Source organism: Macaca fascicularis, chromosome 17 (assembly GCF_037993035.2).
Source record: "Macaca fascicularis isolate 582-1 chromosome 17, T2T-MFA8v1.1".
Lineage (NCBI taxonomy): Eukaryota > Metazoa > Chordata > Mammalia > Primates > Cercopithecidae > Macaca > Macaca fascicularis.
Genome location: NC_088391.1, coordinates 95,764,037 through 95,781,105, shown reverse-complemented (window position 1 = coordinate 95,781,105; position 17,069 = coordinate 95,764,037).

Genomic DNA, 17,069 nt, shown 5'->3' with positions numbered 1-17,069 from the left:
CTATTTTCTTTTTTTTCTCTTCAACTTTTATTTTAAGTTCAGGGGTACATGTGTAGGATGTGCAGGTTTGTTACACAGGTAAACATGTGTCATGGTGGTTTGCTGCATAGATCATTGCATCACCTAGGTGTTAACCCCAGCATCCATTAGCTATTCTTCTTGATGCTCTCGCTCCCCACTTCCCTCTCCAACAGGCCAAAGTCTGTGTTGTTCCCCTCCATGTGTCCGCGTGTTCTCATCGTTTAGCTCCCACTTATAACTGAGAACATGTGGTGTTTGGTTTTCTGTTCCTGCATTAGTTTGCTAAGGACAATGGCTTCCAACTCCATCCGTGTCCCTGCAAAGGACATGATCTTGTTCCTTTTTATGGCTGCATAGTATTCTATGATGTATATGTACCACATTATGTTTATTCAGTCTATAATTGATGGGGATTTAGGTTGATTCCATGTCTTTGCTATTGTGAATAGTGCTGCAATGAATATATGTGTGTGTGTCTCTTTATAATAGAATGATTTTTATTCCTTTGGTTATATATCCAGTAATGAGATTGCTGGGTCAAATTGTCTTTGTGCCTCTAGGTCTTTGAGGAATCACCACACTGTCTTACACAATGGTTGAACTAATTTATACTCCCACCAACCAAAGCTCTCCTTTTTCTCTGCGGCCTCACCAGCGCCTGTTATTTTTTGACTTTTTAATAGTAGCCATTTTGACTCACAATGGTATCTCATTGTGGTTTTGATTTGCATTTCTCTAATGATCAGTGATGCTGAGTTTTTTATTTTTACATGCTTGTTGGCTGCATGTATGCCTTCTTTTGAGAAGTTTCTGTTCCAGTCGTCTGGTACTTTTTAATGGGTTTTTGTTTTCTTGTAAATTTGTTTAACTTCTTTTTACCAGAGTGCAAGAACAGACACATAGACCAATGGAACAGAATAGAGAACTCAGAAATAAGACCACACACTCAGAACCATCTGATCTTCTACAAACCTGACATAATTAAGTTCTTAATTTAAAGTGTCTGTTGCCTTGACATTTTCCTGTTTTTTGTTTTTTGTTTTTTTTTCCCAGACAGAGTCTTGCTCTGTCACCCAGGCTGGAGTACAGTGGTGCAATCTTGGCTCACTATAACCTCCACCTCCTGGTTTCAAGGGTTTCCTCTGCTTCAGACTCTTGAGTAGCTGGGACTACAGGCACCCACTCCATACCTGGGTAATTTTTGTATTTTTAGTGGAGACGGGTTTCACCATATTGGCCAGGCTTGTCTCGAACTCCTGACCTCGTGATCTGCCCGCCTCGGCCTCTCAAAGTGCTGGGATTACAGGCATGAGCCACTGTGCCCGGCCTGATTTCATTTTTTTTTTTTAAACACTCATAAAACATCAATCCTTCTTCACACTCTCTTCTGCTTACAAAATTTTGGTTTGGTAGAAGTCAGCCCAATGTCACAGATTTTTGCATGCTGATAAGAATGCAGATGTGTCTATAAAATTGTATTTTCTCAACTTTTTTCACTTACTGTGCAAACATTTGGCAAATTATGAATATGAGTTTCTATTTAAGTGTGACACAGTTTTTAGTTAGTTTTATTGAATGTGATAATTAAATACAATTGCCTGAGCATAAGTGTGGGTAATGTACATATGATTTTGATATGTATGTACAATAAAATATGAATTGAAAATACATGCATTAATAAATATTTCTATAATGGGGATATGCTACCTCAAAGGACAGTTCAGGGGATTAAATGAAAAGTAAGGGACACTTTGTAAATTGTAAATTGATGTCTAAGTGGTAGTTATATTTTTCATTTGTGATCTAATAATAAAAGTAGGTGGTATTTAGCTTCACTTTAGTGGCATCTTTTTACATTGTCCTTTTAACATTTATCAATATCAGTTATAATGGATATTACAAATGATGGTATAAATACATTCTAATTAGTTGAATATATTTTATTATTAAAAATATTCTTTATTTTTTACCTATAGCTGAAATTCTCATATATGGAAAAATAATATCTTTTATTAAAAATGAATTTTAATGACTATCTCTTTAGTAAAATTTGGTTATCAAAAATAAGACAAGGTTTCTGTAGGTTGTGGTCTAAGAGGAACTGCAGGTTTTGTTTTGTTTTGTATTGTTGCAAGTAAAGCTGTTTTTATCGTCAAACCATCATGACTGCTTTGATATCATGTTAGTTTGATAATGGACTTAGACAATTTGTTTCACAACTACAGAATATGTGTTATAGATCTATGGTCTATAATTTAAAAAAATGTTTTTAAATAGATCTATGGTGGATGATTTATGTTAGATTCACTTTGCATACTGTCTTATTACTAATACACGTTTCTAGGTAATTTTGAAAATTTATTGGAAAAATTAAAATGTTAAACTCTATAACCCAAGTTAACATGTGTATTGTTTATAAGTCAAAGAAAATTAATGATATAATTAAGAAATAACTATGCTACCCTTAATATCTTCTTTAAACATCCATTTTAATATATTTATTTTTCATTGTGAAAGTAATTTATGTTTAAAAAGTAAAATTTGAAAACATTTTAAAAAGAAAATAAATATTACTAAAGTTGGCCAATGTTAGTATTTGCATAGCTGGAATTGTAGTCTTTTTACTTTGTGGGATTCATACATAATCTCCAAATTGGTATTTCATTATATATCTCTATCTTTGTTTCCCTATGTCTACTCACCTACATATGGTTTTGTGTTCTTTAAATTCTGTATTAAGAATATTTAAATATATTAACACATGTTATATCATAGTATACATATCAAAATTTCAACTAAACTTGTATTAACATTTAAAATTTTTAGTTAGAATATATAAAATCAATGTATGAAGTTTGTTTCTAAATTTTGTTTCCAAGTTTTATTCTTTGATAATAATGTGCTTCTGGGAGTACAGTTATTAAGTTCAACTTTATATGATATATTAAAATAAACTTTAAAGAAATACCCAACTATCTTTTCACAAAATTTGCAGTACTTATATAAACAACATCAATTAATAAGAGTGCGTATATTATTGAATCTTAATGCATTTGATACAACAATGTTCTCTCTTATTTTTAATTATGCAGTTTGATTCCAAAAGCTATTATATAGATTGGCATATGTTCAGTCAATATTTTTTTTCTTTTTTGAAAAAGGTAGTCTTAAGCTGTGTATTTTTTTTCTTTTAGTATATTAGTATTAATGCTATTTTTAGAAAATATGTTAATTGTACTAATGCTTAGTTTATGAGTTTTGTTCCTTGCAAAAACTTTTGCTTTATTTTCCTGGTAATCAATTACATTTTTTTAGATTTGTGATACATTACCTTGCATTTCACTTTTTCCTGGTAATCAATTACATTTTTTAGATTTGTGATATATTACCTTGCAAAACTTTTTTAATGAAAGATCGGTGACATTTTCTCCTATATTTTTCTAGTATTCTGTGTTTTACTCAGCCTAAGCAGAATTTTATCTTTTTTCTATTTATTTATGATAAATAATTTTTCTCAGAAGATGAATTTCTAACTCCCTAATCCATGTATTACTTATCTCAAAATACCAGTTATCCCAAGATTTCTTCTCCACTCATTTGTGATGTCTTTTTTATTGTCTACAACTCTCCCTGGATAAGGATTTGTTTAAGGTCTACTATCTTTCCTTCCTTTCTTCCTTCTTTCCTTTCTTCTCCCTTCCTTTACTTCTTCTGTCTTTTCTCTCCTTTTCTCCCTCTTTCTCTGATATGATTTGGCTGTGTCCCCACTCAAAATCTCATCTTGAATTCTAATCTCCATAATCTCCATAACCCCCATGTGTCAAGGGAGAAACCAGGGGGTGGTAATTGAATAATTTCCCCCATGCTGTTCTTGTGATAGTGAATGAGTTCTCACAAGATCTGGTGGTTTTAAAAGTGTTAGTTATTTCCTCCAACATTCATTCTCCTTCCTGTCGGCTTGTGAAGAAGGTGCCTTGCTTCCCCTCTGCCTTCCCAAATGATTGTAAATTTCCTGAGGCCTCCCTAACCATGCTGAACTGTGAGTCAATTAAACCTCTTTCCTTTATAAATTACTGAGTCTCTTTATGGCAGTGTGAAAAAGGAAGAATATATTCCCTGTTTCTTCCTTTTTTTTCCTTCTATGCCTTTCATCTGTCTGTTGATATTTGCACAAGTATCACTTTGCTTTATTCAAATTATATTGGAATATATGAATAATCAAATATGTAAGGAAAGTCCAAAGCATTGCTCTAGACAATAACAAAGTTTTCTGTTGATTCTTCTGGCTGCACTTTAGAAAAATTGTACCATGCTCTCCCAAAATAAAATAAAACAATAATGAAATAATTGTATTTTTTGGAAGATCATTAATTTGGAAAGAAATTTAACTTTGTTCTTATAATATTTAGTCTCCTTATTAGGATATATGTCATCTCTGCACTGGATTTCATAGTGTGTATATCTTTTGATAATTTTTTGCAGTTTTTGGTCATATGGGCTTTTTTTTAAAAAAATTAACTTTCTATATCAAAAATATTGTTGTAAATAAAATATATTGCTTTATTATTGCTCAAACCAGTTATTGCCATATTTTCCATATGTATTAATCTTTAATTTTTCTTCATTTGAACATTTTATTGCACTCACTAATTGTATGGTTTATTTTCTGAAATAGAATCTACTTGATTATTAACACAAGAAAAATTTGCTCTCATCATTTTTACTAGTTTTGTTCCATACTTCTTTTTATTCTTTGTGATCTTCCCAGAAATCCAGGAAGTATGTTAAATAATGGTGACAGCAGATATTTTTATGGAAACATCTCTAGTATTTCACTGCATGTATGAGAGGAGTGTTTGACTAGGTGGACCATATGCTTGATTCTAGTTATGTGTTATTGAATACCTTTCTTCAGTTATTGAACATACCTTTCAAAAATTGATGTATTAATAGATTTTCTAGTTCTTTCTCTTATAACTGGATAATGATTTTCATAGAGTAGTCCCATCATAGGTGAGTTCAGGTTGTGACATTCTACTTTATACTAAACTTACTTTGAGTTTACTGGACATTCTATTTTATACTCAACTTATTTTAAGTTTACTGGAAGAAAGGCCTGAGATGGGTATGGTGTGTAAGAGATTTACAGAGGTAGTAATTTCAAAGAACAAAAAAAGGAAAATGTAACTGCAGGCAGATCTCCCAGGGAGCTCTGGAGGACAAATTGCAACACAGAGCTTGTTCTGCTCAGATGCTATTCTGTGACCAGCATCCATAAGTCACGGAATAGGAGGAGGCCGTGGGAGTCGGGAGTGGGGACAGAAACTTTCAAGCATCTCAGGGGTAGGAAGTTTCTATCAGGCAAGGGTAATGGTCCAGAGAAGGATGCAGCTGTAGGTGATTAGCATCCAATCTGTAGAACAGGTTGGGCATGGTGCACCTACTCTAGGATGGCATCTGGTTTGGGTACCAACAGCAAACCTTATAATCCCCCTTTCCTACCTCAGAAATGCTTGTTTTTCACATCATGGTCACTTTATGTGGTCACAATTTCTTCAGGGTTCTGGTTGCTTACAATTTCTGGGGAAATTTCCAAAAAGAGGATTTGTGAAAGAAGCTATAGGTCCCACTGCTGTAGTTCATCCTGAAGCCTTAACTGAAACTAATTTCCCTCCTTTCTCCTTCATTCTAGGGTCTCCTCGCACTCATTCACCTAGATCCCAAAACTGGAGGGACCTGCACTCCGTCGTAGGCTGTTCAGCTTATCTGGGTAAAGTTGGAACTGGACACGAGAATACCAAGGGGTGGCCCACTTGGTGCCAAACCTCTTCTTCTTTGTCTCCATCATATGGCAGTGGCTGGGACTCATCCTGATGATTGGAATCAATTATGCCTGCAACAGTGTCGTTTTTTGCTTCTTCATCGACTGGTCTACAGACGTGCAGAGGCCAGGATGAACTAATAGCTACCATGGCTTAACACTTAGCGAGAATTAGGTGGAACATTTATGTGGGCCTTCAAGGAATAGTCTTCTCACAGAGAAGCAGAACCTGTAGACACACAGAGCCTAAAGATTCACACAGACCTTCACCAGCACAAACGCCCTGCTGATTCGAATTGGTGGTAAGTGGAACCACTTCTACTGTGCTTTTTGTCAGTTTGTAGTGTCAGAGTTATGCTAAATACGTAAGATCAAGAATTAAACTTTCATTCCAAATTTAACCATATGCTTTGTTTTGATATATAGCATTTCCTGTTTTTTTTCCATAATATGCATGAATTTTCTGTAAACACAGTTTTATTTTTTGTCCCAATAGGTATCTTAACAGTTTTCAGAAATTATAAATGGTTAATTAAAAAAAATACATTTATCTTAGTCTTAATTTTTATTGTGGGCAAAGACTAGTCTGCATAGTTTTTGTCTTAAGAAAATTGAAGTTGCATAGAATATGGCATATTGGACAAGTGCTTCACTGATGGTTGCAAAAAAGATGTGTTAACTGTTCTGCAAGTATATAGTTTATATACATAATATTTCAGTATGATCAATTACTCAAATTCTCATCGTTTTTGTTTACTTGATTTTTGAAAGAGCACTATGTAAAAGACCCTCCTTTTTTTTTTTAAATTTATTTATTATTATTATACTTTAAGTTGTAGGGTACATGTGCATAACATGCAGGTTTGTTACATATGTATACTTGTGCCATGTTGGTGTGCTGCACCCATCAACTCGTCATTTACATCAGGTATAACTCCCAATGCAATCCCTCCCCCCTCCCCCCTCCCCATGATAGGCCCCTGTGTGTGATGTTCCCCTTCCTGAGTCCAAGTGATCTCATTGTTCAGTTCCCACCTATGAGTGAGAACATGCGGTGTTTGGTTTTCTGTTCTTGTGATAGTTTGCTAAGAATGATGGTTTCCAGCTGCATCCATGTCCCTACAAAGGACACAAACTCATCCTTTTTGATGGCTGCATAGTATTCCATGGTGTATATGTGCCACATTTTCTTAATCCAATCTGTCACTGATGGACATTTGGGTTGATTCCAAGTCTTTGCTATTGTGAAAAAAATATATATATATGTATTAAAAATTCTCATTTTTAATTAACTGAAGTTGATAGTTACAATGTAATTTTTATCAGCCAAGTATTGTTGTTTTTCTAATCTGCATATGCAACACAGTACACCATTAATTCAAATATATGTATGAAAATATAATCAACTGAAAAGCAAAAAAAAAAAAAAAGACCCTCCTAATACATATTTCTGTCAATTTCTCCTTATATATGAGATACATTTTTAAACATATATATATAAATTGCTACATATACTCATGAATATTCTGTACAGATTGTATCTTTTACAAAATGCCCTCTATATCTCATTTAATATCTTTTCTTTTCAATTTCTATATTCTAATATGAATATAGTCAATCTTACTTTCTTTTGCCTGGCATATATTTGCACAACCCTTTACTTTAAAAAATATCATGAATGGAGTTGGAAGCCTCAGAAAACCAAACACCACATATTCTTACTTACAAGTGGGAGCTGAGTGATGAGAACACATGGACACATGAAGGGGGAAACAACATATACTTTGGCCTGTCAGGTTGGGGGTAGGGGGAGGGAGACCAGCAGGAAGAATAGCTAATGGATGCTGAGTTTAATGACTAGGCGATGAGATGATCTGTACCATAAACCACCACGGCACACGTTTACCTATGTAACGAACCCACATATCCTGCCCAGGTATCCGGAACTTAAAAGTTAAAGGAAAAAGAAAAGAAATATATTTTGTGTTTAACATGTCTACTATATGTTATATACACTTGTCTTGAAATAAGAGCTTTATTAAAATATAAATAAATATAGATTAAGAACCCAAATCTTAAGTGTGCAGCTCAAGTAAATGTGCCCATGTAATTACCAGTCAGAGCAATAAATAAGACATTTCTAATACACAAAAAGCATGGCTGCCTCATAAAATTCCCTGCTTCTTTTTAAAAATAACCCATTTCTGTTGTAATTGATATGAAAGTTTTATGTTATCTTATTTTTAAATGACTTTATTTTTAATCTTTTCTCTATATAATTTTTATTTCTATTTTCTCCAACAAAAAAGATGTATCCTGTTTTTATTATGTTGTACAAAAATCAGCTTTATATTTCCCAAAGTATTACCTTTACCCCAATTTCCAAACAGAACCAAATTTAAGGTATATATAATACTTTTGGACCCTTCCTAAAATAAGATCAGGAATTTAGCATGCCTTCCTATTCTTCATTCCCCTACTTCCTGACATTACATATATAAAGATCATTTCCTCAGGAGCTCTGAGCATGAGGACGCTCTGTAATAGAATGCACAGTATCCTCAGGGAAACACCATTACAGCAGAAACTGATACACATGTAACGTTGTTGTTTCTTCTATTATCCTTGAAAATAAGTCAAGCCAAAGGGAAATTCAAAATAATATAACTCTCAAATAGGCAATTGACATAGAGTGCCAAAAAGCCATCATACCTGATCAACGTCCAGGGATAGTTGGATGTGGGGTTGCCGGATCTCATCTTAATGATCTGGTTTTTGTTTTTTGGTTTTTAATGTTTTTATGGTCTACAAAATGAAAAAAAAAATCACTAAATGTAATGTAGCTACAGTGTTCTAGAGAATAAGCAAGAGATCATAACCAGAAAAATATTAAAGTCAACAATAGATTATTTAGCAGGATAAACAAATTTTATACCACTGGGGGGATGCCGAAGTATTGTTTCACTCTGGTAAGAATTTGATAGATATTGAGCGGCAGTGAAATTTTACTCCCTGGAAAGCTCTGAGCACATGGTTTTCCTGAATTAGCATGTTAGTGCAGGAAATATTTTTCAATTCAGAGTTCAGCATGGCAGAGAAAGTGGACTTTTCTTGGGAAAATTGAGAATTTCATGGAAATATTTGTGAACGAAAAGCTACTTCTGTAGTTGATGGTGAACTGAGGAAATAACGATTTATTTTTGTAAATGTCAACATTTTTATAAGTATTACTGTTTGCTACAGACATATTTATACCTGTTTGCATGTATTTGAATTTCATATACAATTTTTTAAAACATTATGTTTTAAAAAATCTTAAACGCATAGAAAAATTATGAAGATAGTACAGAGATTCCACATACCTCACATGGTTTACACTATTATTAGCTTCCTGTATTAGAATGGCTTATTTGTTGCAATTGATGAATTTAAAATGAGACGTTATTATTAAGTAAAAACCATACTTAATTCAGATTTTTATAGGTGTCATCTAATGTTCTTTTTCTATTCTAGAAGAATCCTATTCAAGACACTTTAACTGTACTGTTTTCTTAGGCAGCTCTCAGCTGTGAGAGTTTCTTAGACTTTCCTTGTTTTCAGTGGCCATGAGAGTTTGAGGAGTGCTCATCCCGCATTGTGTAGAGAGTCCCTCAACTAGGATGCGTTTGATGTTTCTCTAAAGGTTAGATTGAAATCACATGTTCTTTGGAGAAAGACCATAGAGCTAAAGTGTCACATCATGTCATGTGTTTTCAACACATCATGTTAAAGATGTTTACTATCAAACAGTCTTATCACTGTAGATGTTAAACTCTATTTGGCTGAAGTCCTGTTTGCCAAGTTTTCCCACTGTCATGTTACCCCTTTTCCCCTCTCTTTCCATACTGTATCCCTTGGAAGGAATTCACTGGATGCAACCCACATTTTTTTTTCTCTTTTTTTGTTTTTTGACAGAGTCTTGCTCTCTGGCCAGGCTGGAGTGCAGATGCGCGATCTCGGCTCACTGCAACCTCCGCCTCCCGGGTTCAAGAGATTGTCTTGCCCCAGTCTCCCGAGTACCTGGGACTACAGACATGTGCCACTAGGCCCAGCTAATTTTTGTATTTTCAGTAGAGGCGGGGTTTCACCATGTTGGCTAAGATGGTCTCCATCTGCAGACCTCGTGATCCACCCTCCTCGGTTTCCCAAAGTGCTGGGATTAGAGATGCACCCCTCATTTTAAAAATGGAAAGTTGACCGGGCGCAGAGGCTCATGCCTGTAATTCCAACACTTTGGGAGGCCGAGGCGGGCGGATCACGAGGTCAGGAGATCGAGACCATCCTGGCTAACACGGTGAAACCCTGTCTCTACTAAAAAACCAAAAAAAAAAAAAAAAAAAAAAAAAAAAATTAGCCTGGCGTGGTGGCGGGTGCCTGTAGTCCCAGCTACTTGGGAGGCTGAGGCAGGGGAAAATTATATTCGACCTCTATATGCTTCACCCTTGAAACATCCATATAAAATATTTGGGGATCTTCTGCATAAAATATTTACTTTTTACCACTTATGTAGTTACTTAATAATGTATTTAGAGGAGTCTGTGCTCATGGAGATGTATTTCATATTTTGCATTATAATGCAGTGCTACATCATGTATTTTGTTGTCTCCAATTGTTGCAGATTTGGCCTTAGGTGCTCCTTCATTGGGTTCCTGTGTCCTCTTGATTTATCATCAGCGTGTGTGGGGTTTTATTGGTTTGGTTTTTTTTTTTTTTTTTTTGCTTTCTTATTTTCAGATATTACAAGATACTTCAGGATCATCTTGTATATTTGCTGCCTCTGTCCAAAAATCTGTCATTTCTCCAAGGATCCCTGCTTCCTTTCATAGGAAAATGATATTAGAAAGCAAGATATTAGGTATTCTCATTGCTATGGTGGTATGATTTCTTCTAGAGCTTCTCAGATGGCAAGGCAAGGAAAAGTATCTGTGCATCCTAATTGTGCATATACACATATGTATAAATATTTCTATATGTAACCATCTGTATCTATGCTAAACTAAACACAAGAGTTCATGCTGATGTCTCTAACTCTAGTGCATACCACTTGGATGCTTCTAACCTCCACTTTTTGCTTGTCTGTAAATAACCACTCCAACAGTGAGAAACCAGGCCCTCACCATCTGCCATCCATTTATATAATTGTTCAGTTTTGGTACACACTTAGAGTCTACACATTTGATTAATTTTAAAATTTACTAAAAAGAACTTTTGGTAAGGTTGTGTTGAGGAAAAATCATGAGGCTTTCAGCTCCACTTCTGCCATATAAAGAATTTGGAAGTCATTACTTTGGTTTTTACACAAGCAAAACTGGTTAATCTGAAAATCAGTGACTTTTTTTCTCAACAAAAAACTGAAGTCACAGAGCAAACTGGCACCATGAAATCTGGAGAGATGGGCACAGCCCAAGAGAGAGACATAGCTTAGATCTGCTTGCCTGTTGCATAAAACTGCTACGGCTAAAGCTAGAATATTTAATGGTAGTGTTGAGTAATTATTGGAAACTGAATGTAGACAAACATGAGCCTGAGAACCTCCTGGTGGCTGAAGTCTTTGCACAGGGCCGGGGGTGGGGGACATTGGTAAGCACACATTCCTGGGTTTTACTATCCAGAACCCTAGTAGATTCTCAGGATAAAAATTCTGGAAAGAGCTCATTAAGGCTCTGGGAAGCGCAGAGGAATATTAGTGTGTGTGAAATATACTGAGAACCTTCTCCATAACATAGACCTTCTCTCCAGGGAAAAGGACTTTGTGAGAGCCTTATCCCAGCTGTGGAAAGGGAATCCAGCCAGAGGAAACATGAGAAAAAGTTTATATTAAGCATAGCAACAGGAACTTGAATTAGGAGATACATGCATAATTTAAAACTCATGGAAATTAAATCTATATTGTGTGGCTATGGAAAAAGACAAATATATTTGAACTAAATAGAAAATCCAGAAAATAGATTCCAGGTTATATAAGAATTTAATACATGATGATGTTGCTATTTCAATTTAGTAGGGAAAGAGCAAATGATTTAAAGCTTGGAGATAGCACAAGTTAGTACTTACTATTGTTTTAAAAAATAAAATTGGAAACATATTTTTCCAAAAAGGGGGAGCAGTTCAGTTGAATTAAATAGTCAAAGGGTAAGAAATAAAACCACAGATACTCACTAAGGAAATCTTGAAGAAATTAAAAAAGTAAAACAAGGGAAGAGTTAAGTAACTAAGTCTTCTATCTAGATGCAATAAAATAAAGGAATGATATGCTTGACTATATACAAATAAAAATTTTCATGGGAAACACTCTATAAACAAAGTCAATAGACATTCAGTAGATTTGAGAAAACATAAATTTAATATGGGGTTTAGCCAGAAGGAAAAATTCATAATGAACAGAGGTTTTAAAAGAAGGAAAAAGGTCACCCAATTATAAAACTGAAAACGGCCATGATAAGACAATTCATAGAAGAGAAAATCCAAGTGTTTCACATAAAAACCTGCTCTAACTCACTCGTGCTTAATAGATTAATAGGTTGATAATTTGATGTATTATATTATGATCTTGTTTGTAGTAAAGTTGTTAAAAAAAACTAGATAAATAGAAGGGTCTGATTATAAAGGATTTTGTGTGCTGTTAAATAGTTTTAACAGAACTCTGCAGTCAATATGGACACAGTGCTGGGCATGGTGGCTCGCACCTGTAATTTCAGCTACATGCATGAGGTGGGAGGATCGCTTGAGGCCAGAATTTAGAGACCAGTTCGGGCAACATAGGAAGGCCCCTGTCTTTAAAAAAAAAAAAAAAAAAAAAAAAAAAAAAAAAAAAGGAGGTGGTGTCATATTTCAGCCATGAGTAAGAGGTGGAAGTACTACAATTTATAAACCAATAAAATTAGTTTTAAAAGTCTTAAAATCATTTGCATGTGTTTTTGATGCCAATAAATAACATAGGGAACCAAAGACAGAAGACACATTAAACAGATTTGGGGTCAGGATGATAATATCAATTTCTGTTTGATAACTAGGTTAAGATGTTGTTACTAATAAGATGAGCATATTTCTAGGAGGCAGATGGGTTGAAGGTGATGTTCTGAGTCATCAGTACATAAAGGTGATAGTTAGGAATGGAAGAGGGTCATCACTCAAGGAGAGTGGAGCCAGACACTGAAAGGTGCTCTTTCTGTAGCTCTGGGTCACCCAGAATCAAGAGTTGTATACTGAGCTGGGGCTTGTGTATCTGTCAGTGCCCACACGCCCAGTATCATGTTCATATGGCTGATGTTAGAGAGAGATTTTTCTGCACCTGTGTTTTGGAATTCATGGAAATAAAAGGAGCAGTAGTTTTATTCTTTCTGTTCAAGGCACATCATGCCAGAATCTATGGAGCAAAAAGGCTGAAGAAAACAAAAGCATGCTCTGGATTACAATATAATTCACTATGCATGAGTCCCCATTTAAATGAACATTTGTACTTGAATCCGAAATATGTATGTTTGTAGGCATATATGTGTGGTGTGTGTGTGTGTGTGTGTGTGTGTGTGTGTGTGTGTGTGTGTATAGCACCTCATTTTGTTCACTGGTTTGTTTATATTAAATTGTGATATTTAGGTTGAACTTTCTAGCTGATTGTTTGCAAGAGCAAAATGCTAATTTAGGTGAAAGAGACCTGATATGGTTTGGCTGTTTGGCTCTGCGTCCCCACTCAAATCTCATGTTGAATTGTAATCACCATAATCCCCATATGTCAAGGGAGGGACCTGGTGGGAGGTGATTGGCTCAAGGCAGTGGTTTCCCCCGTGCTGTTCTCATGATAGTGAATGAGTTCTCATGAGATCTAATGGTTCTATAAGTCAGTTTTCCCTGCTCTTGCATGTTCTCTATTGCCTGCTGCCATATAAGATATGCCTTTTCCCCTTCTGCCATGATTATATGTTTCCTGAGGCCTCTCCACCCTTGCACAACTATGAGTCAATTAAACTTCTTTTCTATAGAAATTATCCAGTCTTGGGCATATCTTTATAGCAATGTGAAAACAGACCGATACAAGACCTGAATGGCATTTTCTCAATTACAGTTGAGTAGAGCGAAATAATAGGATATTAATAGGACTGTTCTGCTGCATAGTCTTCCTAAATCTGTGCTTAAAATTTTTCCTTCTATTCCAAATCAATATGCACCTAATCACCCAAATACAGGGAGAGCGTATGGAGAACTCCTGCTTCTGCCTGTGGATCAATATAATTATTGATGGCTCCCTTTTTCACTTTAAGAATTCTCCAGGTTTGGAAGGCAGATCATGTGGTCGCCTGACCCAAATAATACAGTTCTGTGGCGTTGACTTTGTACTGTGTCTTGTCTTCGTATCTCCTTTAACTTATTTCAGATAATTCCATAATTTTTGTGCAGCTATTTTATATTTACATCCTACCCAGAGTGGGCTGCTCTTTTCTATCATTCCTTTGTATATCTATACAAAAAATTAGTTGATTCAAGATTTATAAAGTATCGTATGTGTCAAGAAAGTGTCCATATTCTTAAGAAAATAACTGTCCAATCAGAAATTGTATCATTAGAGTATGTAGTTCAAATACAAGAAGGTAAATAAAACAAGAGTTGGAAATAGGATATCTTGGTATTGTGGTGGGAGAAATTATTAGCTATAGTTGGTCTCAAGAGTCAGGGAGACCCTATAGAGAACGTAAGGCTTCAATTGGGTATTGAGTAATATAACAGTAATTTACAAGCTAAATTTGTGCTGAGCTTGCAATCTTTGGGAACTGACAAAATGAAGGATCTCTCTCAGATGCCAGACTCCCTGTGGGTGGTGGGTACCTGGAGAAGTGAGCAAAGTTTTACCTTTATTTTTGTATCCCTGGAACCAAACATAATTCTTGACGTATAGTTAGAATATTATACTTGTGGTGTGAATTCAAAGTTAATAAATGGGTTTGGAAGGAAAAAAATTAAAACAACACTAACTCTCCTTTATGCCTCCAAATTCTGCCCTTCTTTTCTAACTTACACCTACTAACCAGTGGCTACTAGGATTTGAGACTGTGTAATATTTTTAAATGGATCCTGGAGCCATTTGACAATACCAAGTCTGATCTATATTTTTCTTTTTTTTCTAGATTCAGGAAAGTATTTTTGATCGACCTACCAATTTACTTTTAATTTGTAATGTTATTCCTTACAGTATTCAGAGAAATGATGGATTTTCTGACTTCTAATAGTTTAACCTCCAATATAAGAGATAAGATACTTTATTAGGAGATAGACTCTTTAGAGGCAGAAAATGTTTATATTATTACATGAGTGATGCAGTGAATACAAGGCTATATAATTTCAGAAATAAAGGATCACTCAGTTGGACCTCTAAAAAAGAAAAGGGCCTCAAAATATTAAAAATAGAGCTACTTTATGAGCAATCATTCCCACTAATGGGTTTATATTCAAAGAAATTGAAATGAGCATGTTAAGAGATATCTGCATTCCCGTCCCTATGGCAGCACATATTCCACAATAGCTAAGACATGGAATCAACCTAAGTGTCCATCAACAGATGAGTGGATAGGAAATGTGGCATATATATATAATAGAATATCACTCAACCATAAAACATGGAATCCTACCATTTGTGACAACATGGATGAACCTGGAGGACATTACATTAAGTGAAATAAGCCCAGCACAGAAAGACAAATGTCTACATGATCTCACTCATGTGGAATATAAAAACAAAAAAATTGAACCCATAGAAGTAGAGAGTAGAATGGTGATTAACAGAGAATGGGGTGATTAGCAGGAATGAAGAATTGGGGGATGCAGGTCAAAGGGCAGATAATTACAGTAATAGAAGAGGAGCAAATTTCAAGAGATCTATTGTACTGAAAGGTGACTATAGTTAATGATGACATATTGTATTCTTTAAAGATGTGAAGAGAGCATTAGTTAGGTGCTCTTATCCCAAAAATGGCAATTAAGAGAGATAATGTGTTTGTTAATTAGCTAGATCCATAATGTATATGTACTTCAAAACATCATGTGTACACAGTAAAATCATAAGTTATCTGTCAATGTAAAGGACATTTCTAAAAAAAAAAAAAGGAAAAAAGAAAAAAGTTTCCTGAGAGGTAGAAATAATTTTCTTGTTCATAAATGGCACAAATGCTCTGAGAACTGGATTTATTCTTTGAGACAACCATTCCATTTAGGATATCCAGTCGCCTTCATATTCCACTCGAGAATATTATTAGAAATAATGTCAATGAGAGGATAAGCATGTAGTCCCTCAAGGTGATTATTTTTAAGAACAAAATTAACTGTACACAAAGTTTCCAGTAGGATTATTTAGTATTACTATTTTAATAAAATGATCACTTTAACTATTTAAAAACCCTGAGTAAACATATTCTTTATGGTGAATGCAGAAGCAGGGGGTCGGATGGAGATTTTTTATGTAGGAGGTGTTAACTTTAAATGTTCTGTGTAATTATCTTTACTAAAATTTTAGTCCTCTTTATGCAACATCTCACATGGCTTCATGTAAGCATAGAATAAATGCTTATTCAGTGACTCAGTGAATGAATTATTGAAGTAAAATAATTCAAGTTTTCCAGCTCATTTTATGAACTAGCGCACCAGAGGGCTCTCCAAATATATTTTAATCAGCAGAGTTCTATTATGTAATTTTTTGTATTATAATTAAATCATGAAAGATTTTAAAATAAAAAAGATAATCTCTAATATTAGGGATAATAAAGAAAAACAGCGATAATCCTTCTATTTCATCTTGTTTTTGCTTTAATTTGAATAAATATATCTACATCTATAAAATGTCTAGAATTATTATCAATGATCTAATGTGAACTACTCCACCATCAAAAATCTTGTCCATCTCTCCCAATTATTTTTAAGTATGTGGGCTGTAGTATTCTTCTAATTCCAAAGAGTTTCCCACAAGAAAAAAAAAAGTGGTTTCCAATCTTTTTTAAACAAATTATAGTTTTTATTAACCTATCAAAAATGGTTTCCGTTTTTATTTCTTGTGAGAAATTATTTGGAATTAAAAGAAAAATTAATTTGCGTAGAAGGTTGCAACCGAATAACTATCCATGTTGTCCATAAAACCCCATTATTATCACTTATCATTGTTTTTCTTCTTGTCACCTTCAGTACAAAAGTGGATAGGATTTTGCCC